The sequence below is a fragment of the Canis lupus genome, chromosome 23 (assembly GCF_003254725.2).
Source record: "Canis lupus dingo isolate Sandy chromosome 23, ASM325472v2, whole genome shotgun sequence".
Taxonomy (NCBI): Eukaryota; Metazoa; Chordata; class Mammalia; order Carnivora; family Canidae; genus Canis; species Canis lupus.
The window spans coordinates 40,975,051-41,000,299 of NC_064265.1; the positions used below are offsets into that span (position 1 = coordinate 40,975,051).

General features: G+C 34.5%; 1 long non-coding RNA gene across 1 annotated transcript in view; it reads right to left on the reverse strand.

Moving 5' to 3' along the window:
• Positions 1-239: 239 nt before the first annotated feature.
• Positions 240-25,249, reverse strand: part of LOC118352146 (uncharacterized) — a 31,741-nt gene continuing 6,731 nt past the window's right edge. The window contains exons 2-3 of the long non-coding RNA XR_004808758.2: positions 3,553-6,972; positions 240-2,418 (exon numbers count right to left, since the gene is read on the reverse strand). This is a non-coding gene — a long non-coding RNA (uncharacterized LOC118352146). The remainder of the gene's footprint in view (positions 2,419-3,552; positions 6,973-25,249) is intronic.

Sequence of the window (25,249 nt, forward strand, 5' to 3'; positions counted from 1 at the left end):
AGGTTTGTGTCTTTGACCACTTTTGTGAAATTTTTAGTTATTATTTCTTCAAATACTGTTTCTGTTTCACTCTCATTTTTCTTTACACCTGGTTCTCTCATGATATGACCATTGAATCTTTTGTTATTGTCTCACAGGCCCTTGAAAATCTGTTGTTCCTCCCCCCCGCCCCCCGCCCCCCACACACTTTATTTTATTCTCAGGTACACAGAGACATAGGTTTTCAAGGTTGGGCTGCTTATTGCGACAGAGTTTCACACACTAGGGTCATCTATAAGCATGGCATTATCAGTGTTTCTTGAAAAGCAGTTTTTAATTTTGATAATATTGTATCATTTTATGTAGTTTGTATGTGTGCATTTTGTTTTACTTTATGCTTAGAATTTCATGTATCCTACAAAATATTTCCTACCCAATGGTTATGGAGATATATTGTTTTCTTCCAGAAATTTTCTAAATTAACTAACTTTTAGGCCTGTGATCCAAAAATTAATTTTCATATATGGTGTGAGGAAAGGATTGAGAGTAATTTTGTTCCCAAATACATTTGTAGCTGTTTCAGTACTATGTGTTGAAAATACCATGCTTTCCCCCAATGAATTACCTTAGTTATTTTAAAAAATAAACTGACCTTACATACTTAGGCTAGTTCTGGATCTCCTATTTTGTACCACTGATCTATTCCTCAAAAATTAAGCCAATACCACATTTCTTGAATATATTTATAATTACAATAAGTCCTTAAAAAAGGTTGTATGAGCATTCTAGATAGCCATATACCAAACACTGGAATACTGATATAAGTTTTAAAATTAGATTGTTCATTTGTACAAAGAAAAAAAATCAGCCAGGAATTTTTGTCAGGATTGTATTAAAACTATAGATAAACTTATAAAACATTATGTCTTTAATTATGTCCTCCAAAATTCATGTATTGACATGTAGCCTTCAATATGTGGTTTTATTTGAAAATAGGGTCACTACAGATGTAAGTAATTAAGATAAGACCACACTGGAGTAGAGTGGGTTTCTAATTCAGTATGACTGGTGTCCTTATAAAAACAGGAAATTTGGTGAGCATTATGTTTGATGTAGGATTTCTTTAGATACTTTTTAAGATTGGTGAAATTGTATTCACACAATGTTTTTAATCATGAATAGGTGAGTGCTGAATTTAATTAAAATTTTTAATCACTATTTAATGAAATGGTTATGTAGATTATCTAGTAACCTAGCTTTCTTGCCAACTTAATTTATGTAGATATGTAGTATAAATTTCCTTGAATAATTAGTACTTTTCCACTCCAAATCAACCAGTTGACTCCCTTTTACTTTCTCTGCTTACCAAAAACACAACATTTAAAAATAAAAACATTCCTAATAAACTGTCCCAGTCTTCAAGAAAAGGGCATGGCATTCTTCATGTGGCAAAGATGACAAGCCTATGTTTATTCATACATCTTTACACTTTATACTTAGTCAGACTTCAATGGATTTAATTATTGCAATCACTGTAGTATAAAATCTGTAATGTAAAGCAATCTGCTTAGTGATATAAAAAAATAAGTGGTGATACAAGATAGTTAGAAATATTAACTTTTGATAGTCACATCATTAATAAATCCATTATAGTCCTATTTATAATTTTAGAACTGTGACCTTACTGTGTTAAATATAATATGCATATTGGAAAACAACATTTAGCATTTGTATTTCTCAGGAGAACTAACTTAATTACCTTAAGATTTAGCCATATGTTATATTAAAATTGAGGTCACTTATTTCCAAATAAGTCATGTAGACAATGTTTTCTACCCCAACAAGAGTAAACCCAAATCTGCCTAATCAGAGGGCCTGAAATCCTTTAGCTAGTTGCCGTAAGATCTCAAAATTGTTAGCCAGGGTAACGATGGTATGATAATAAAGACAGCACTCAAGAGTAAAAGAGATCTTCTCTTAATTGCTATTTTTCAGGAAAATATTTCTACATTATTTATGCCTATATGTCTCAGGAAAATTAACAGAAACTCTTTTGAAAATGATTAATTTTCTAGTACTTAGTAAAACTGACCATCACTTTTAATGATGTATATATATTACATTATATGCCACAATTTCTCTAGTCATTGCAAAAAGAGAACAAACAGTATATACTCTCAAACTTGATAACTAACAAATATGTGAATTCTACACTGAGTGTGTTACATGCTATGATACGCCACCCAGATCTGAGACTGTCCAACTCTGGAGCTTCAGAAGATCTTCTGAGGTATTTGTTCCAAAGATACCACCACAGTTCAACTTTTCCCTCTGCCCAGAGTGCTACCCACTTTGTGATGTGTTGTTCACCAGAGCTGTCCCCAGTAGACCTTCTGCAATGAATCTCCAACTCAGAATCTGTTTATCATAGAAATCAACCTAGGAAAATGATCCATAATGTCTTACTTTCAAGAGCACTTTACATCTACAAAGCTTTATATTTTTTGTTAATTTATAGAATACTCTCTTTTATGTTCTATTCACCTGTTAGGACCCCTAGACACATAGGCAGCCTACTAAATATTTTAGTACCAATTCAAAAATAATCTACTTCACCTGGTCTTCCTAGTCCATGAGAAGGAATTGTTGCTTCCTTTGTATTTCCACTCTGCTCATGATTGTTCTCCAGCATGTATAATATATTATAAGGTAATGAGTTATTAGGGCAGCCCAGGTGGCTCAGCGGTTTAGTGCTGCCTTTGGCCCAGGGCCTGATCCTGGAGACCTGGGATCGAGTCCCATGTTGGGCTCCTGCATGGAGCCTGCTTCTCCCTCTGCCTGTGTCTCTGCCTCTCTCTCTCATAAGTAAATAAATAAAATCTTAAAATATATATATTATAAGGTAATAAGCTATTATTAAACAATATGGATAAAATGGCATTTTCTGAATATCACAGTGGTTTAGGCAGGAAGAACTGTCTGGGGCACTGAAGAAGGGGAAATAGTGTTGTAGGATTGCTCTTATGAGAAGAAAATGCAGAGTTGAGATCAGGGATACAGTGTCCAGGGTGCTCCATGTGAGTGGCAAGCGAATAACTAGAGGGGAGTAGGTAGATGTTAGAAGGCAGGGAATATCAGGATTAATGGTATTGATGTGGCTGACGCTGTGCTGGGCCTCTATGATTCTATACTATATATTGGGAGTCAAAGAAAGGCTACTATATCCAAACACTGTTGAGTATGACTGTGTCTCTGATGGAAAATAGTAAAGGAAGCTTAATTTTCATTCAGGTTTGATGTGCACAGAGCTAATACATACTGCAACAGCTCAAAGTGAAAAGCATAGAGAGGTGAGTAAGGCACAGAACCATGGCAATGGCACCCATGGCATTCACAAGAAGACTCTTAGAAGGTCTGTGCCTTCCGCCCTGGAGGTGTTTGTAGTTTATGGGTGAATTATACCAGTCTTCCTCATTCTCATCACTCTCCCATTGGTGGAGCTAGAATAATGTGATCAGGTTTCAGTGTGTCATTCTAATGGAAATGTTTACTCATGACTATATATCTACATACCTCTATGGACACAGCTCAAGTGTTTAAAGTGTCATCCCAACTCTAATCCTTTATAGCAAAACAAGATTTTCACTAATCTTTCCCCTTCTTCCAAGGCCATTATATCAGAAGCAAGAGTGTATCTCCCTCTGAGTTGCATCTTCCTAGGACTAAACAAAGCAGTGAGAACTATTATTATATTTGATCAACTGTTATTCCTTATTTGAATGCAAAATTTATTCTTATTGCATGTCAAAATATCTATCAAAAATATGAAATAGAATTTTTTGTACATGAAACCATTATTTTTATAAGTTAAAAAACTTACAAATTGTTATTTTCTATTTCACTATATTTTGTACTTCTATAAAGAGCAAAGATCATGACTCATATAGTTGACTCTTCTAGTTAAAAATGCCAGTTTCTAAACATAAGCAAAATTTTTGTTGGAAGTAAAGATAATTTCCTACAGTTAAAAGGAACTCGAGTCATTTGGGAGTAAAAAAACAAAAGGTAGCCACAGTAGCTCTCTCTGCAAAGTGTGCTATAAGATGACATTCGTGGGACACACAAATACAGTGCTGTAAATGTATATGCAATGCAGAGAACTGATAAAATTATATGCCTGGAATTATGGCTCTCCTGTTTTGTACAAATATCTTATAGCTAAACATTTTATAAAGACAATAGGAATTGTAAAGAAAAATGTAGCAGAAATACTCGATTTCAAAAAAACAAGGTCATAAAAATGATAGAGGTAGAATTGGCAATATCTATACAATCTCTGAGAATGATAGAGTTTAAAGGTCTTCTATAAATCCCATCCTTCACTTTGGGTGTTTTGATAGAGCCCTCAAAACTGAAAATACAGCAATCCATGGCCTCTTAGCCAGACACTGGCTGCTTATCACAACTTAACAGAGACTGAGATGAAGCTTGTCAAGGAGAAAATATGGAGCATTTTAGTGGAAAATCCACTAAGACTAGGCTGCATACAATTATTTGATAAATTTAAAATAGACCAGATTGTCAGAATTATTTCCCAGCAAAGACATTGCTGAATGACACAGAATTGATGTGTTAGAGGAATAGCTGATAAGGGACTAGACTGCAGCCAACACTAATCAAATTCTAGACTCTAATAGCCCAAGGGAGCTCAAGCTCTTCAAGCCAGGGACACAAACTATAGCCAATTTCATCAGAGTCATTATAACAATATGCTTATACGGGTAAGCATGTCTGCCCTCGGTTATTACAAACATAAATGATAAATGCTAACCTTTTCTCCTTCAACAGCCCCTTTTAAACATCCACAGGGGTTTCAAAGCTGGATCAAAACCAACCTGTCCAGAATTATTAAAACCTATCCAGAATATCAGGGAAGTAGTATCCTGCTCTTGGTACTTGGAGACTTCAGCAATTTGACTTACTCTTTTAGTCATGTCTAATTAGAATAAACTGGGAAACAACTGGATATATTTGGACTGGTGTTATGGGGCAGTCTTATATCAGATTCCCCAGAAGATCCTGAAATAAGCATTTGGTAAATGATATTAAAAACAAAAAAATGTTAAGGAAAGGGAGGAGTAGCAGCGAAGCAAGATGCCATCTCAGGCAGGAGATAAGCCTGAGCCCAAGGGGAAATGGCAAACGGACCACTTCTGAGTTGTCATGAGGAGGGGATCTGGACTTAGCATTGTAATATTAGTTTGGTGACTGGCTAAAAGTCTCCTCCAGGGGATATAAAGCCTAAGCCCTTAGAGCCCTCTGAGCTTATACCTGATAGCAAGCAGGCCCCAATAGCTCAAGAGCACTCACTCCTCTAGTAAGGAGCTGCAGGCTCTGGCTACTGGAAGAAAAAACACAAGGAGCGGGGAGTAGTAGAGGAAGTGAGGGCAGAGACAGCAGAAGGGATCCAAGGAAATCTGAATAGAACATCAACATTTTCCCATTACAGGGGCCATCCCTTAAGAATGGTTGTACAGTTTAATTGCACTACTTTGTTTACAATTCATAGGAGTATATTGACTCAAACTATAAGAGGGAAACAAAGGAAAAAGCCAAACAAAGGAGCACCAATATCCAGCTGAGGCACAGCTGAGGCAGGAAAAGTCACATTACAGAGGAAGCATTTGAAAAGAGCTCTGAAGGATGAATGTGCTTTTTAAGAAGGGCATATGTCATATGGCATTCTAGGAATAAAAGTAAGATGAACAAAACTGTAGAGCTAACAATATAGAGGGCAATTCTAAGATATAGTGAGTAAAGCATTCTAGGTTAGCTACTGGAGATAAAAATACAGTAGGAAGCCTTTTTAATCATAATCATCGGTCATTAATTAAATTGTCAGCAATAGGATGTTATTAGTGTTCTAAGACCTAAAATGTTATCATTAAATTTATGCATTAGGAAGGACAATCTAGCAACAGTCTATTGTTTGACTTGCAAATACTACACTCGGAACCATAAGTTCTTGAATTTGGGCCACAGAAAAGAGAATGAAAAAGAAGAAAAAAAAAGGCAGAAATGGATTCTACAAGAATTGACAGCTTCCCAGAGAATTAAATGTGGGTATGGCATTTTTAATCTGGGTAACAAAAAAATTTTGGCATATTTAACTGCAGATGAAAACCAGTAGCTATTTGGGAAGGATGATAAGTCAGTCCACTTGTTTGCTTGTTTTTACACACCCTAATCATTTGCAACTCTGATTTGAGGGAAATTACAATGCAAGAAATAAAATAAATTCTAAAAATAAATCAAAGTGTTTTAATAAAACGAGTAAATGAATTGCACCAAAACACAGAAACAAAGAACAGTTTTTAAACATGTGATATTAACTCCAGCAGGTGCCTATTATAACCATTAGAAAATGTTTCTTTGCATATTTTTGCACTAAACATTATATGATTAGCACATGCCTAGAAGAAAACAAACTAGCTCTAGGATTATCACCAGGATGGCCCATATAGATGTCAAACAGGGTAGACTAGAAGGACTTGGTCATACAAGGAACTGGATGTACATGCCCGGTTTGGACATAGAAAATGGCTGCATTACTTGGCTTCTCAGGGAGTAAAATTACTCCAGAAAGATACGTTGTTAGGATGAAAATAGAGGAAAAATTTTGTGTAAATATGTAACTATAAAAATGATATATTTGAGAACCTGTGGGAGTTGGCACACCTGCTGCCTATCCCATCATGGTTGGTCAATGCAATCAATATGTCCTATGGTCTGATTACCACCTAGCTATATCTGTGATCCTTCACATGTTCTATTAACAAGTTGACATCCCTGCCTAAAACAAACTACATCTGGAAAACAGTAGAGATTGACTCTCCTGAGGTCACTTGTGAATGGACTGTGATTGTAGCAATCCAGGCTGCCTGGTGCCTGAAGTTCTCCCAGTTGCTGTCATCATGCCAGAGAGGTGATGACCTGGAGGGATAAGTAGAACAGGAGATGAAATATGTCAGATATGTGACCTAAAAAAATCTAATAGTAATCAATATTGTGTAAAGGACAAATCAGTTAAGCCTTAGGAGAGGAAAACAGAGAGAGGAAAAAATATATACACTTTACTATATGTATGTACGGATGTATGTATATCCCTAATGAGAAAGGTGAAAAAATCCTCAATTTCGTAGCAGCCTGAGTAAACGGATAACATAGTTCCCTTTCTCTATTAGAGGGAAGCATAGAAATATATGAGAGAAAAGTTTTGAAAAGAAACTATATAAAGAAGCCCCTTATATATGAGTTTAAGTAACTTAATGACATATATATAAGATTTGGTGATAGGATCATCATCAAGCAATCACTTTTATTCTTTTGTTCATTCTTTAAATGCTTATTAATTACATACATATAGAAGCCCAGTACAGAATATTGTTACTGAAAAGTTAGCAAAAGAAAAATATTGATAAGTTGGATATTAAAAGTCAAAAATGTTTACTAATCCAACAATCCCCTTAAAAGTATGTAAAGGCAAGGCACAGTATTGGATAAGATGTTTGCAATATATAATTAACAAAAACTAACAAAAACTTGGGATCCAGAAATCCTACAAATAATAAAGAATTAGACAGATCACTGAATAGAAAAATGAACAAAATGCCTAAGTAGGTGCTTTATAAAAGAAGATATCTAAAAGCCCAGTATATATGAAAATATGCTTAAGTGCTCAACCTCATTAGTAATCAGAAAATTCCAACTTAAAATATAACCCTAGTTTACTGTGAAATACTAGGACATGTACAACAGAATACCTAGAGTGAAAAGACTAATAATTAAGCTATTGGCCTGGCTGTAAAGCAAGTAACTGGAACTTTCATACACTGCTCATGACAGTAAAATATAGTATAATCACTTTGGAAATTAGCATAGTGATATCACCCAAAATTGAATACACACATATCCAATGAATGTGCTATTTCACCTGTAGGTATATATCCAATGAAAAAAAGATGCACATATGCTCAAGACAGAGGTAATTAATTAATCAAAAAAGCATTATGTAGAATATTCTCAAGCTGAAAACAACCAAAATATTCATAAACTACAGAATTGATAAAAAATTGTGATTTGTGTTCTATCAATGGAATACTATACAGTGATGAAAATGAATTACCTACAGTTCACACAATAAAATGCATTAATTTCAGAGTATATATTAAGCAAAACAAGCTACACACAGCCTTATCATTCAATTTGTACAAAGTTCAGAATAGTCAAAAAAACAGTGTCAAAAGCAAGAGTAGTAGTTACTTTTGGAATGGAGGGAGGCAGGAGAGATTCATAAGCTTCCTGAATACAAGCAATATTGTTTTCATCTGTCATGTCTCATGTTTTCACTTTGCAATATTTTATTGAACTCTACATTTGGTTTTTATACCTTCTTAAAAAGTATTCTATATTATTATAAATATTTTTAAAAAGTAGACTCTGGGAGTGAAATTTGGAGAGGCCATAATTAATTTACTTCACATATATTTTCTTTTGATATATGTGTGGTAGGTAGAATAATGGTACCAAAAGATCCACATTCTGATTCCCAAAAGTTGTGAATATGTTGCTTTAAATGCAAAAATAGGATTTACAGATGCGACTTAATTAAGGATTTTGAGATAGGAAGATTACTTATGTAGATTCAATGTGATCACAAAGGTCCTTGTAAGAGAGAGGCAGGAGGATGGGAGTCCACGAAATTTCTGTGATGACAAAGCAGATGTGATAGTTGGGAAGAGATGTGGGGTAGGGAAGATGAGGGAGAAGGAGAAAAGTAGGAAGGACTGGAGGGAAGGAGGGACAAAGAGAGAAATTTGAAATGCTCTGCTGTTAGCTTTGTGGACAGAGGACTGGGATGAGCCAAAAAACGTAGGCAGCCTCTAGAAACTGAAAAAGGCAAGGAAATGGATTTTTACCTTGAACTCCAAAAGAAACACAGCTCTGCTGACCCATTTTGTACTTCTGACTTCTAGATCTGTTAAGCTAAATCTCTGTTGTTTTAAACTATGAAGCTTGTGGTAATTTGTTAAAGCAACAATAGTAAGTGGTAATTTGTTAGAGCAACAATAGCAAATTAAAACAATATGCAACATGGTGGTGATTTATGAAGGGGTTCAAAACCTACCACTCCGAAATATGGTACCACATTATATTGGCTATTTTTTAATAAATTAATTTTTTATTGGTGTTCATATATTGGCTATTTTGAATTAAAGGCATCTGAAAAACAGCAGATGCAAGATTCAAACACTCGGACCTTTCTTTTCTTTTTTTTCCCCCTGAAAGTGGGAGACAAAACTCTCCTAAAAGAAAGGTTCTTATCACCAGGGACAAGAGTCAAGAAAACTGTACAAATAAACCTTGTTAAACTAAATTCATATCTTCCTAATAACTTTTTTTGCGATTACCCTACCCCAAACCCCTTGTCACAGTTTGATAATTTAATACTCTTTGTCCAACTTAGTATGTTGAGATTTTAACTCTAACTGATCCTTTGGGTTTTCATTTTTTTGGCTCCCATGTACCTGCAAAAAAAAATTTTTTTTAAACATGTATGCCTTTCTCTTGTTAACCTGTCCTATATAGTGAATTGAGACATAGTCTGAGATAGTCGCCAGAAAAAAAAACGGCAGAAACATGAGGTGTAAAAATCTGAGGTACTTCTTCTAGATGAGAATCCCATTCTCAGCACTGGATCCCATTCTCAGCACCTGGATCCCATTCTCAGCACTCTTGCTATATCATCATGACTGGAATAAATGTAGAACAGGGTGAGATGCTAGAGTGCTTTGAATCATAGTAAGAGATGGCAAAGTGCTGGCTTTGATTAAAACAGTTTCAAAAAACAGTTTCCATTTTAAAAGGTAACAGTTTAAGTAAATGTCTAAGGGACTTCCTCCAATGCAAAATACAATTAATTAACTGTGTGTCTCTTCCTTTTTTCCTTTGAAAGATGGCAAACTGGTCAACCTGTTGCTGTACCATCTTTAAGATAACTATTCTTTACTCCTGAAAAGTGAATTTAATCCTACTCTTTAACCTTCTCATAACATTTCTTAAGGTCATGGATAAATAGGAAATAGCTTATTATTTTAATATTTCAGAATATTGAAAACCTAGTAGTTAGGCTTTATTTTCCACAGTTATAAACACAAAGGTTATCTATTTAACATTCCCTAAAATAAAAATTTTATAAAAAATTACTATAACTGCATTTTCCTATTAATAATAAGGCCAATCCTCATTAAGTTACTTAATCAATCTACTGATCATATAACACTTAGAAAACCATCAAATTTTGAGAATATAAAAAATTATTCTGAAGGTCTGTTGATTTCATCTGACTTTAGTATATTATAAATTGTTTATTTAATAATATACTCATTCCCAGCAAAACTTTTTAATAGAAGTTTATAAAGAAAATTACCCAGCTGTGAAATTGGAAGCAATAGTGTTGCAGCTCAACTGAATTTTATTTTTTACTATTTTGCCAACAGTAATCTGCACTTGCTTTTATAGTGCCTCCAACTAAAAAAGGATTATCTAGTCAGAATATATCAGTACATAATAAATGTGCTTCATTTCTTCCAAGTTCTTTTAGCTGACAGCCAAAATGAATGTTTGTCTCAGTGCTGGCACCAGGGGTACTTCTGCAGAGACTATTTCATGGTCCATTGAACCCTAAAGGACATTGTTTTTAAAGGCATATTATCAGAAATAGAGAAGCAAGCCAACAGAGAGGCTATTACAGGTACTACTGAAACTGGAGTATGTACTTGTAGCTTAGTTGGTATTTTGAAGACACAACTATCCCAAAGATATCAGCTCTAAATTGTTCATTTCTCAAGACCTTTATAATTTTATATCCTCAATAAATAAAATATCTATTTGCATGAATTTGGAAAGTTTGGCAAGGTAAGCATGCAAGTTGCAATGTTTTAAATTGTAAAACAGATAAAAGACCTTTACTTCTTATCATTCAAAAGTTCCATAAGATATCCCTGCTTCCTTGAATCTTTACCTGGCCTTCCAATCACTACTAGAAAGAATTACAGACTTGCTAACCTTGTATTTCTCCTTTGTGCTGTTGCTGTAATATGTTTAAGACATTTATTGATGTCCTTATCACCAAGCATTGTATTGTTTGTTTATATGTGCCTTCCCTACAAGATTGAATTACTTTAGGGCACAGTCCAAGGGTTTTCATCCTTACATCTAATGTCAAGCACAATGACTGACAATACTGAAGGAGTTTAATTTTTTGAATATAGAACAGCTATCAAAAAAATGATACTAGCTACATCAAAAAGTTGTAGAAGGTCACACAACCTTTATGCCTTATGTTTGGTGATTGGCATAATTTCCTAATGTATTTTTATTTAAGCCCTGTTCTCATAACTTATTGAATATTTACACACACAAACACACACTTCTTGTATTATTACAACAAAAATAGGTCAATTCAGCCAAATCCAAACCACTTGGTAAGCAGAGACCAACATATTCATTTATAAACAATAAATACATACAGTTTGCTTTTATTTTATCTGAAGTTTTTTCTTAAAGAATCTATCTAATTTGGTAATTTATAAAATTATTGAATTGAATTTTTAATTAAAAAACACTATGAAGATTATCAAATTATTTTGCCTTGGAGATTAAATAAACCAATAAGATTGAAATCCCCTTATACAAACTGAGGTGCCCAGGTATGATGCTTCAACATAATTAGTGGTCAACTATATTAGTAGAAATAGTTATTTCTAACTGCCACAACAAAGAACCTTTAAAATTCAGAGCCTTCTGACAATAATGGGTTGTTTCTGACTTAAACAAACAAAATGCATCCACAAAACACCTAGATAGGGATTTTTATATCAATTTTATCTATATCACCAAAACTTGGAATCAAGGTATCCTTCAATAGGTGAATGGATAAACAAATCATGGTAAATCCAGATGATAGGATATTACTCCCTGCTAAAAATAAATGAGCTGTCAAACATGAGAAGATACAGAGATTCTAGTTCTACCTTTAGAGTGAGAGAAAGAGGGAGGCAGAGAAACCAGGAAACAAACTTTTAACCATGAAGATCAAACTGATAGCCTACCAGACAGGAGGTGGGTGGGGGGACAGGTGAAATAGGTACTAGGGATTAAAGAGTACACCTATCATGATGAAAAATAAGTGAATGAATGAATGAATGAATGAATGAATGAAATAAAAGATATGGAGTAACCTTAAATACATATTACTCATATTACTAAGTGAAAGAAGCCAACCTTTCTTCTAGAAAGAAGCCAAAATGTAGAATTACAACTATTTGACGTTCCAGAAAAGGCAAAACTATTGAGACTAGTCTCAATAGTTTTAGAATAGTAAAAGAATCAGTAATTGCCAGGGGTTATAGGAGACATTCAGATAAATAGGCAGAGCACAGAGGATTTTTAGAGCAGTGAAACTATTCTGTATGATACTACAATGGTGGATACTCATTACTGCGCAGTTGTCAAAACCCGTGGACTGTATACCACCAAGAATGAACTTAATGTAAACTATTGACTTTGGATGATAATGATGTGTCAGTGTAAACTCATCAATTGTAACAAATGTGCTATTCTGGTGGGGTTGCTGGTTGTAGGGGAGGTTGTGCATATGCAGGGGACAGGAGATATATGGGAACTCTCTGTACTTTCTTCAATTTTTGTTGAACCTAAAACTGCTTTTTAAAAAGTCCGTTTATAAGGAGGGGAAAAAAACAAATGTGGCTTAGAAATTTCTGCTCTGAGGCATCTGGGTGTCTCAGCATCTGCCTTCAGCTCAGGTCATGATATCAGGGTCCTGGGATTGAGCCCTGCATTAAGTTCCCTGCTCAGCAGGGAGCTGGCTTCGCCCTCTGCCTCTCAACCCTGCTCATGTTCTCTCTCCTTCTCTTTCTCTCTCTGTCTCAAATAAATAAATAAAATCTTTTAAAAAAATCTCTTATTCATTTTGGAGCAAGTCATATGGAACAACCCACAGCTCCTATACAGTGAGCAACTTCAACCCTGTATATGTTCCACATTCCCTCACTCCTCACACTTTTGCACACACTTCTCTCATTGCTGGGGATGCACTCTTTCCTGTATTGCTTTTCAATGAAGTATTTGCAAGTTGTTTTGCAAGACAGAGGCCAGGCAGAAATAGAATCTTCTTAGACCCCCATCTTTTCTGGAACAAACAGAATTTAAGCTCTGATAGCATCAGTGAAATATAACCTGTAAATTAACATTTTGTTTTTGGGAATTTTGGGGGTCTCTGTCTGCCTGCCTGCTCCTTGTTCAGAAGTGGTATCTGCCCAAGATTTTTCACATGCCACAATGAATCACCCCAATCAAGGGTAGAAAACAAACAACCCAACACAATTGCAAAGGAAATCCACAGCAGCTACAAATACTGTCATCTTAGAGTTGTAAATAAAATCAGACCATCTGAACACCAGATATATGAAGAAAGCAAACAGCATGAAAATGATGGACAAATCTGAATCAGCAAAGTAAGTGCAATTGAAGGAGTTTACTGATGAAAGCAAATTAAGTTTTAATGTATATATTCATAGCAACAGATAGAAGGTATAAGAAAAACATAAAGAGATGTGGAGATACAGCCACTGAATGGTGGACATTAAATAGCATAGAATTACATTCTGGAGTTAATAACATTAATTTAGAGTAAAAGATTTTTACATAACCTGAATATTTTAAGTGCATTTATGTTTTCCAATTTTAAGAATCAACCTATCAATAAAACATAGAAGACTCTCATATGCACAGAATAGTTTATAACTGTTATAAACCTGAACTGTGCAAATAAAATTATAACAAATAGAAATTGAAAGATAGAGATTGGCAAAAAAAGTTGGGAAAAAAAAGAGAAATAACAAGTCTTAAAGTCATTAGCTTGGAATAAGTAAATTTTGTGTCTGATTAACTAATAATCAACGTTGTCTTAATTATATGATATAGAGTAATATTTGATTATAATATAGATTCAATATGTGAATATAAATATATCCTATAAATATACACATTATATAGAAATATAAAATAAACACAGGTAGTATATAAATAATATAAATCAATAAGTATCTACAACATATTTTAAGGTTTTTAAAAAACACTATTTATTTAATCATGAGAGAGAGAGAGGGGGGCAGAGAGAGAAGCAGGCCCCATTCAGGGAGCCCGATGTGGTACTCGATCCTGGGAGTCCAGTATCATGTCCTGAGCTAAAGGCAGATACTCAATCGCTGAGCCACCCAGGCATCCCTACAACATATTAAGTTAAAGAAATTGGAAAAAAAAAAAAAAAGAAAGAAAGAAAGAAAGAAAGAAAGAAAAAGAAAGAAAGAAAGAAAGAAAGAAAGAAAGAAAGAAAGAAAGAAAGAAAGAAAGAAAGAAAAGAAAAGAAAAAGAAATTGGTAGAAAACTTACAGAACTGTCAGTGCTGAAATTAAGAAGAAACTAGGGGAAAAGGAAAAAGAAAAAAGGAAAACAAAACTCAATTATAGTAAGGAGCCAAGAGATCTTGTTCAAAACTAGTATACCCATTCACAAAATATAAGTTTATAAATACAAATTTATAATATATTCATTTGAAGAACTAACCCAAGAAGAAACACAGGCAATGTTGTCCTCAGGAGAGTGGGCTTTGGAAGGGATATTGTGAAGAAAATAAAACCTTACTTGTACATTTTGTATCTTCCATCCTGTTGCAGTTCTTCCTAAGTGGTATGTACAGACTAACTCACCACTGGTATACTGTTAATAACTAAAAATAATAATACTAGTAAAAGCACATTAACTCTTCCAATCTTCAACATTTAGTCTTGTGTAAAAAATCTGGTCCTTTATGAAACTGGTGCTAATTTAAGTGGTCAAAGAGTTTCAAAACTTGTATTAAAAATGAAAGAAATCTAATACAAGCTCACATTTTATTTTACTTCCATCGGTATAGAAGGGGGAAGTGCTGAAGAACTCATATTAACCTAATAAAAATCAAAATACAAGGGTTTATATTTTCAAAAAACAGTGATCTCCATTTAAGTTCAATTTTCAATCACAATTATCTATCATATGAGAAGTTAAAGATAATTTTCACAGGGACTGAAGTAATCCCTTAATGCACATGTTCTATAAATTGCCTTCATCAGAAATGACATTTTCAAAAGCAGTTATTAAGTGGAAGAGTATTTGCTTCAAATCGGCTGCTTGGAAAGAATAAACCATTTTCTAATTTTTATTTCACTGACCAGCACTGAGAAGTGTCATAAGTTATCATTGTAAAGAGAAACCTGGACTTACAAGTTTTGAAACTTACAATGTGTAAGAAAAGACAGAATGAAAATTTTGACAAATGGATAAGAAGTTTGTAGTGATTTGCATCTAAATGTGAATAAATGATTTGCCATGGGCAGAAACTCTGTAAATTATATGAATGCTGTAAACTGTCTAATTCTTGTAAGCACCATTCAGGTGGAAAAACTGAAAAACTTCTTCCTTTATTAAGTAAAAAAGTTTCAGGTCTTGTATTTGAGAAAATAAATAAGAACATTCTTCTAAAAGCAGTATGTTTTAACAGTCCAATTAATATGCTCTAATTTATAATCACAATTAAAAACTGGCATTAAAAGAATGCTTTTTAAAAGTATGAGTTCTCTATAGAACTAAGAAAGCCAAAGGGGCTTTTGTTGTTTCTTGCATAATTTGAGGAAATGGAGCAGGAAATATTTGGCAATTATGTCCTTTTAAAAACCCTACTCTGCAATTTTTAAACATTATTTTACAATATGCTCTGTGAAGTGTTAATAAATCTCCAAGCTTTTTAAAAAGACTTTTAGGCATACTGAGATTCCTTAGTATGCTACTTCCAGAAAGTACTTCATACAATACAATTTCTATTATTCATCCTTATTTCCACAGATTTCCAATGTAAAATTTCAAATGTGCATTTATTGAAAAATAATAAAATAATAGCCACTAGCAAGCTTATAATGTACATTGTGAATGATGATGATGACAGACAGGTTAGTCAGGCATGAAGAGAAAAACCAATGAAGTGAGAAAAGAAAAAAGCCAGGAAATCAAAGGGAGAAAAAAAAATAAACAACAGCAATAATACTATAGCAAGCACACCTTTATTTCCTGCTTTTTATCCTCTCCAATGTATTTTTGTAAATACACTCCACATATAGTAGCTGTCTATACATGCATGGAGCCAGGCTCCTGAAAAGGCACTCTGCTCCTTTTATTTAAGTTCACTGTAAGAGTGGAGTCAGGGCAATCATTCCAATATTTGCAGTATGGTTAGTGTGACCGTTCCTCTGGGTTTGCCAGGAATGGTCACAATCTATACCTTTTGGTCCTGTGTAATTAATAGTTCCCCTTTCCACTATAAAAGTAATTCTGATTTAGGTGATATGTGATCACCCTATATACTGAAGATTTAACTAAAAAAACTTAATACTCAGTCACATCAGAGAGAATCATAACCATAACTTTTTGGTTTTTAAGGTAGAAAAGAGATTTTTAAAAACTGGTTTAAGAAATAAAATTGAGGGATCCCTGGGTGGCGCAGCGGTTTGGCGCCTGCCTTTGGCCCGGGGCGCGATCCCGGAGATCCGGGATCGAGTCCCACATCGGGCTCCCGGTGCATGGAGCCTGCTTCTCCCTCTGCCTGTGTCTCTGCCTCTCTCTCTCTCTCTGTGACTATCATAAATAAAATAAAAATGAAAAAAATAAAATAATTAAAAAGAAATAAAATTGACAAAACTGAACAATTTAGAGGTATTTGGCTTTGTGCCTGCAGTCAGGATCCTTCAAACGTCATCATGTCTGTGTGTGTGTGTGTGTGTGTGTGTGTGCACACACGTGTTGCAACTCTGCTTTCTTGAGTTGTTGGTTTCATTCTCAAACAGGTTCCGTGTACTGAGGTGGCAAAATGTCCGTCCAGAACTACACAATCATATCTTTATACTTCCAAGTTCAGCATAGAAGAAAGGTCATTTCTCTTCTCTTCTTTGCCTTAAATTGGCCCTCACATCTATCCTCCAGTGAATCCTTGTAGCTAGGGATAATAGTGTGATTGGCATACGCCTCGATGTAGGGCATGGACAAACATGGACAGAGAGTGAGGAAGAGCAATTGCTATCTGAACATAAGGAAAATAAAGATGGGTCACCAGAGTGGGAAAGGGCTATCAGGCCTTCAAGCAACAAATGTTCATTTAAGTGGGTACAAATCCACCTGGCTGAAACTTCAAAGGTCATTTAGAATCCAAGGCAAAGTTAGGGATCATTTATTCTAGATTAACAGTTTACTGAATTTTTTGCAATTCCTCCACCATTAATATGACCCAGTTACCCTCTTGCTCTCCTTTTTCACAATTTTCTTTCTAAACCTCCTGCTACCAAGTAATATAATCAGTTACTCCATAATTCCCAGAATATTATTCCACTCAGCTCACTAAGTACTATGATAAGGTGTCACTCAATGAGAACAAAACCATTTAGTCAGGAAACTACCTCTAGCAACAATTTTGAACAGGGGCAGTAAGTGGAGTCATGTCCTTTAGAAGAAGAAATAGGTAGACAGAGAAGTATTTCAATTTAGATACATAAATATATAGGTTAGATATAAATATAGATATCGATCTATTGGTTACCATTCTTTTTTTTTCCATTCTTTATATATTAACATAGTATTTCAAAATGTCTGGAAAATTACATACCAAGATAAAAACTCTTATAGAGAACTCTAGACTTGAAGATAGTAGTCATTCACTAATTGCAAAATTAAAAATTAATCTTCTATCCTTGTGCTAAATTAATTATGAATGATGATGATTGGAAATACAGTACAGGTCAGGAAAACAGGAAAGACAAATTATTTCCAAAGGAATTCAAATTGGTTAATTGTATTTACTGGCAAATTCAACTTTAGAATAGAAGCTGGAAATTAGTAGAAAAGCAATGAAAGATTCCCTAAACTTTACCCAACTTAAAATAAGGAATATAGATAAGACTATCAGGCCACTTCAGAATCATTGATCCATTATTCTATGGTATTTCTTTATTAATATATATTTCTATTTGTTACTACAAATGCAATAATGTAAGCTACTGCCTATTATAAAATATATACAAACACATTTGCATTCACCATCCATATTTTTCATTTTTTTTACTATAAATGTCAATTATCTTTATCCCTTCATTTTCCACCTTGTACATTTAAACTTCTCATACTTTTTTTTTTTAAATCTTACTCCATTTGTAACCTTCCTATTTGTGATAGGCAGAAAATCAGTATCACGAATAGTCTATGATTAGCTGACTGGGGAAAAGAAAGCATGAACCATGAACCCTGCTTGCAGATGGTTGTGTGTGCTGGCAGGCACCACCTGAAAGTAGAAAGCTCTAGCACTACAAACCATTTCGGGTGTTGCACTGAAGGGCAGAACTGAGCAACACACTCAGTTGTTTATTTTTCCTGAAAGGAGAAATGAACAGAGGTACAAGTCTATTCAGGTTCACAAGATATGCCCAATGGTTTCGGTAAACAGTTCATGGATTTAGAAGAAAAACGATCGGAAAATTGGTGAAAAGGAGGTCTGAGGATGAGGTATGTGGATATATCTCTTAATGGCAAAAAAATATAAGGATATTTGTCTCCCATGTGAAGGCTGACCAATTACTTCAGCACAGAAGGATTTTAATAATCAAATGACTAAGATGACCCATCTATGGATGCCAGTCAGCCACTTTTCCAGCCACTCTTGTCATTGTTCAATGGACTAATGACCAAAGCAACCATTATGAAATGGATGGAGGTTATGCATGGGCTCACCAGTATGAACTTCCATTCATCAAGACTGACTGGGCTATAGCCACTGTTAAATACCTAATCTGCCAGCAGCAGAGTCCCCAATATGGCACCATTTCCTGCAGTGGTCATCCAGGTATCTGGTGGCAGGCTGATCATACTTGTCAGCTTCTATCATGGGAGCAGTAGGATTTATTTTATTTCTGAAATAGATACTTACTTACTATATATGTATTTGTCTTACCTCCATGCAAACTTTATGTGCAAACTACCATGGGCTTACAGAATGCCTAGTCCACCACTGTGGTATCCCACAGCATTGCTTCTTGTCAAAGACATTGTTTAATAAAAAATAGACTATAACAATAGGCTCACAGAATTCACTGGTCTTACTATTTTCAGGATCCATCATCCTGAAGAAACTGGCTTGACAGAATGATAAGATGATATTTAAAGACTCAATCACAGTGCAAGCTCAGTGGCAAATGTTGCAGGGCTAGAATAACATTCTCCAAGATGCCTTGTATATTCTAAATTAGAAGTCATTAAATGATGTTGCTTTTCCCATGACCAGAATTCATCACCAGGAATTAAGAGATAGAAATGGGAGTGGATCCAGTCATTATTGTCCAATAATGTTCCACTCACCAGTAGTGATTCACTAGCAAAAAAAAAATTTGCTTCTTTTCTTGGTCACCTTAGGTTCTGTTGTCTAGAGGAGTTCCAAATGAATGAATGCTTCCACCAGGAGATATAATGGTTTCACAGAGTTGGAAGCTAAAGCTACCACCAGGTCAATTTGAACCCCTTAATGCTTTTTAACTCAGAGGCAAAGAAGAGGATTGATTTATTGCCTGAGGTGATTGATTCTGATTACCTAGGGGAAATTGGACTGCTACTTCACAATGGAAGTGAGAATATGTCTGAAATATGGGAGATCCCTTAGGACATCACTTTGTACTATTGTCCTGTGATTAGAGTCAATGGAAAACTATAACAATCCAATTTGTGCAGGACTTCTAATGTCCCATATCTTTCAGGAATAAACGTTTGGTCAAACTACCAGACAAAGAACCACAACCCACTGAGGTTCTTGCTGAAGGACAAAGAGAATATGCAATAGATAGTGAAAGAAGGTAGATATATATACCAGCTACAAACACATGATCAGATGCAGAAATAAGAACTGTAGTAGTTATATTTTCCATATGTTATGTATAAATATAAATATATAAAAATATATGTGATTATCCTAAATAATGTGTGTGGCCTGATTCAATCGACTGAAATATTTTAAGAGTAGAACTGAGTCCCAGCTGAAGAAGAAAACATTTCACCTATAACCAGCAGCTTCATCCCATGCCTAAAATTCTAGCCTGCCCTTTCTGACAGCCTACCACACAAACCAATTCTTTGAAAAATACCTTGTAATTTATATCCCCTACTGGTTCTACTTCTCCATGTGAGTTTGAACTGATACACCATTTTTTCCTAAATGTAGAAAAATACACTAAAATCCCACCACTTCATATCATAAGCTGAACTAAAGCTCTCTGCCAGTTCTCATTCTGAATACTCATATCAGACAGAGCCTGCATCGTGCGTGTACTTTGTATATTTTCTTTGAGAAAAATGAATGTTATTACTGAGTATAAACTAGAGATGTGCAGAAACAGCATCCCTAAAAAGGGAAAACTAAGAAATAAAAGCACATCTGGACAAAATATTTCAATGGTTAATGTGTTTTACAGGAAACTATGAGGAGTTTTTTTTCTTCATTAAAAAAATTATCAGGAAAATACTGATAAGCAGGAATTCATTAAAATGATAAATTTCTGGTCTGTGAAGGACTAACAAGAGAATGAGAAGAAAAATAACAGACTAAGAAAAAACATTTACAAAAAAAAACATATCTGATAAAGCATTGTTATCCAAAATACACAAGGAACATTTACAATTCAACAATAAGAAAATGAACAGTCTGATTTCAAAATGGGCAAAAGACCTGAACAGACACCTCACAAAAGAAGATATAAGATGGCACATAAGTATATAAAAGGATGTTCAAATATTTATGTCATTAGGGTGTTGCAAATTAAAAAAAATAATATACTGATATACACCTGTTAAAACCGTCAAAGTGCAAAACACTGACAACAACAAATGCTGTCAAGGATGTGGAACAACAGAAACTCTCATTCATTATTAGCAAGAATTCAAAATGGTACAGCAATTTTAGAAGAGAGTTGGACAGTTTTTTACAAAACTAAACGTATATTTGCTATATGCTCCAGCAATCATAACCCTTGGTAGTTACCCAAAATCATTGAAAACTTGTGTCTACATAAAAACCTATACATGCATGTGTATAGCAGCTTCATTCATAATTGCCACAAATGAGAAGTAACCAATTGTCCTTGAGTAGATGAATGGAAAATAAACTGTCGTACCTCCAGAAAATGCAGTATTATTCCATACTAAAAGGAAACAGGCTATCCAGACATAAGAGACATGGAGTAATTTTAAATACATATTGCTAAGTGAAAGAAGCCAAATTGAAGGGTTATATACTATATAATTCCAACTATACAACATTCTGGAAAAGGCAAAACTTTGGAGACAAATGATCAGTAGTGGGGCATCTGGGTGGCTCAGTTGGTTAACAATCTGCCTTCGGCTCAGGTCATGATCCCAGGGTCCTGGGATCAAGCCCCACATTGGGCCCCTTGCTCAGTATAGAGTCTACTTCTTACTCTTCCTCTCCTTCTGTCCCTCTCCCCCTGGCTCATGTTCTGTGTCTCAAATAAATAAATAAAATATTTTTTTTTTAAAAAAAGGATCAGTGGTTACCAGAGTTTAGGAAAGAGAAGAATAAATAGATGTAGCATAGAGGATTCTTGAGGCATTCTGAAACTATTCTGTATGACACTGTAATGGTGGACATATGTCATTATATGCTTGTCAAAACTAATAGAATGTACTAGTAGAATGTGAACTATGGACTTTAGGTGATAATCATGTGTCAGTGTAAGTTCATGACTGTTACAAATGTACCACTCTGGTGGGGGATGTTTATAGTGTGGAAGATATGCATATATTGAGGCAGAATGATATGAGAAATCTCTCTTCCCTCTGTTTAATCTTCCTTTGAACCTAAAACCACTATAAAATGCAAGCCTATTTTTTAAAATATTTATTTACCTTGAGAGAGAGAAAACACACTATAAGAGGGGCAGATGGAGAAAGAGACAAGATCTCAAGCAGACTCCCCACTGAATCAGCTCCATGTACTACAGGGCTTGAGGCGGGGTTCCATATGGGGCTCCATGTGCAGCTGGATCCCATGACCACAAGATCACTACCTGAGCCAAAACCAAGAGTCGGATGTTTAATCAACTGCACCAATCAGGCACCCCTTTAATAAATCTTTTTAAAAACCTCTTTGAGATTTTGCCACTGTTGCTAAAAGGTGTTCTAAATGTATAAGAAATTAACTATTATCAAGTTATTAAAATTAGGGGTATAGGTGATGCTTTTTTCTAATTATAGATTCTTCTTAATTAAATGATCAGCAAAATGCAAATCCATCTAAATTTGCACCACCTGAGATTTCATTATGAATTAATGAGCTTTGTTATCATAAGACATCGAATTAAACATTTTGACAAACTTGAGACAGAAAAATAATCAAAATTTCCACTAGATAAATCACTTATAACTGCAAAATCACAAACTATGACCAACATAATATAAATGGACTTCATTAAAAATATGTTACAAACTCATATTAAATTACCACAGTGAGATTGCCTAGCTAACATAATAAGATGAAAAAAAAACATAATAAGATGATACTTAATTATAACACAATATATTTAGATGTCAAAAAGGATCTGAAAAACAACAAAAAATTTTTTTAAATATCCACCTTATTTATCAGGAATTGTATTTCAGTATAAGCAAAAATTTAGTGGACTTTGCAATGCTGTAAGAATGACATTTATAATAAAATGAATCTTTGCTTGGATAGAGAGAGTATGTTGAATGTTTTGGTTTAATAAACAAAGTGTCAAAAAACTGATTATTAAAAAAAAGGACCTACCAATAGCAAAGATGTCAGCAATGAACATTAACACAGCTCATAAGAGACAGCTCACTGCAGTTTACACTAAACATGGGTATAAGAGTCTGTTATTGTCTTTACATCTCTAAAATTTTAATCATTTCCAGAGTAAACCATATCATAATTCACTGCATCAAGGACCTCTGACCCACATATATGCCCTATTGCAATCAATTTTCATTCTCAATACTCAGTGACTGTCTTGTGAAACTCTGAAATTTACCTATATGCTCTTTTCAATTGTCAGCAACCTATTCAAGTCCTAAGACCCACAAACCTGCTTGAATTAGTAAGGAAACAATGACATCAGCCTCTAACACTTTTCTGTACTCCTATAAATCATATATGCAATAGTAGCCATGACTTTTATTGTATAATAATGAGTTCCTAACTATGACAGAATAGGAGAGGGAAATTAAAATATTTTTGAAATCAAACTCATTGAACAGAGGTAAATAAGACTATTCCAAAAATGACTATGATAGAAAATTTTTCTTTGGAGCCTCCTAGGGCTATTTTCAAAGGTTTTATATACATCTTTGATATCTCTGGGCTTCACTACAAGTTACTACAACTAACTCTATATGTCCAATCTATCCTTTTCCCTCAGATGATCATCCTTTATAAAAAATATCCCTTCTTTTTTCCAATCTGCTTACTGCCACAGTGAAAGAACAATCAGTTATAAAACATTTTATTTAAATATAACAGTGTAATATATTAGTCTTTTTATTTTAATGGAATAACACTCTATTAATCCAAGGAATGACACCTGGGTGGAATGGGTCAAAGTAATATTTTTGTACATAGGGTCTTCTATCATATGAGACATTAGTTCATGTTTTATAATCCTGACAGGAGAAAGTATTTTTCATCCTATTCCCTAAACCTCAAATAATTTAAACTTCTCTAGTCATAACCTAGGTTAATTGTCTTCAAAGTCTTGTGTGTGAAAGGCATTCCATTGAAACGTAGAGATTTTCTACATTTCATTAGTTTCTTGTCCCAGTGTATCAAGTACTACCTTACAGACTATCTTAAATGTAGGATTGTAAAACAACAATCATTTATTTAGCTCACAAATGGGCAGTTTAAGCAGAGCTTAATAATGGAGAGAGCTTTCCTCTGCTCTACATGGCATTAGCTGGGGATGCTCAAATGATGCCTGGGGATGAGAAGCATCTGAAGGATTGCTTACTCATATGCCTGGCAGTTAATACTAATACTGTCTATCAGCTGGGACTTATATTGCAGCTTCCAGAAAGAGTACCTACATTTGGCCTGCCAGCATAGGGAGTAGGATCAAAAAGGAAGCATCCCTCAGAGAGGGAAAACTAGGAGGAAGCTATATTGCCTTGGAAGTCACTTCCTGAGTACTCTCCTAGTTGAGCAGGTCACAAAGCCTTGCTAGAAGAAGAAGGCATAGACAAGAACTTTTAATGGAGGAATAATAAAGTTCTAGGAGAGTATGTAGGATAGGAAATATTGTTGTGGCTATTCTTTAATAATAGAATTGATCCTTTGCACTTATTTTTAACAAAAAACAAAATAGATAATTACTATTACTGGTATTTCATAAGACACTTAATATGATGCCAGGAGTTCAGTCCTTATGTTAAAGATGGACATGTTATTTACTATCAGTCAATTATCAGGCAGTAAGTGTGAAAGTTCTAGAACACAGATGCTAGAGTAGTGCCCTTGCTTTTCTCTTTATTTCTAGATAAATATGTTGTTGTGTCCATGACTAAGTAGCTTTACATATATTATTATCTGGTTTTAACTAAATTATACCTTACAAAATTGACCAGTGATGATCTCTAAGCTGACCTTCTTGTTTCCATTCTTGCCTTCTTCCAGTCTACCCTCTACAATTATCTTTATGACATAGACATATTACCAATCTTTTCAATACACTGAAAAGAAAAACTCCAATGGTTTTGTGCCTTTTAAGGTGAAAGTAATACTCATTAGACCACTCATTAGACTACTACTCACTAAAATTTTCTTTAAAAAAAAAAAGATTTATTTATTTATGATAGACATAGAGAGAGAGAGAGAAAGAATGAGAGGCAGAGACACAGGAGGAGGGAGAAACAGGCTCCATGCCGGGAGCCCGACGTGGGACTCGATCCCAGGACTCCAGGATAGCGCCCTGGGCCAAAGGCAGGCGCTAAACCACTGAGCCACCCAGGGATCCCTCATTAAAATTTTCTATCTCAA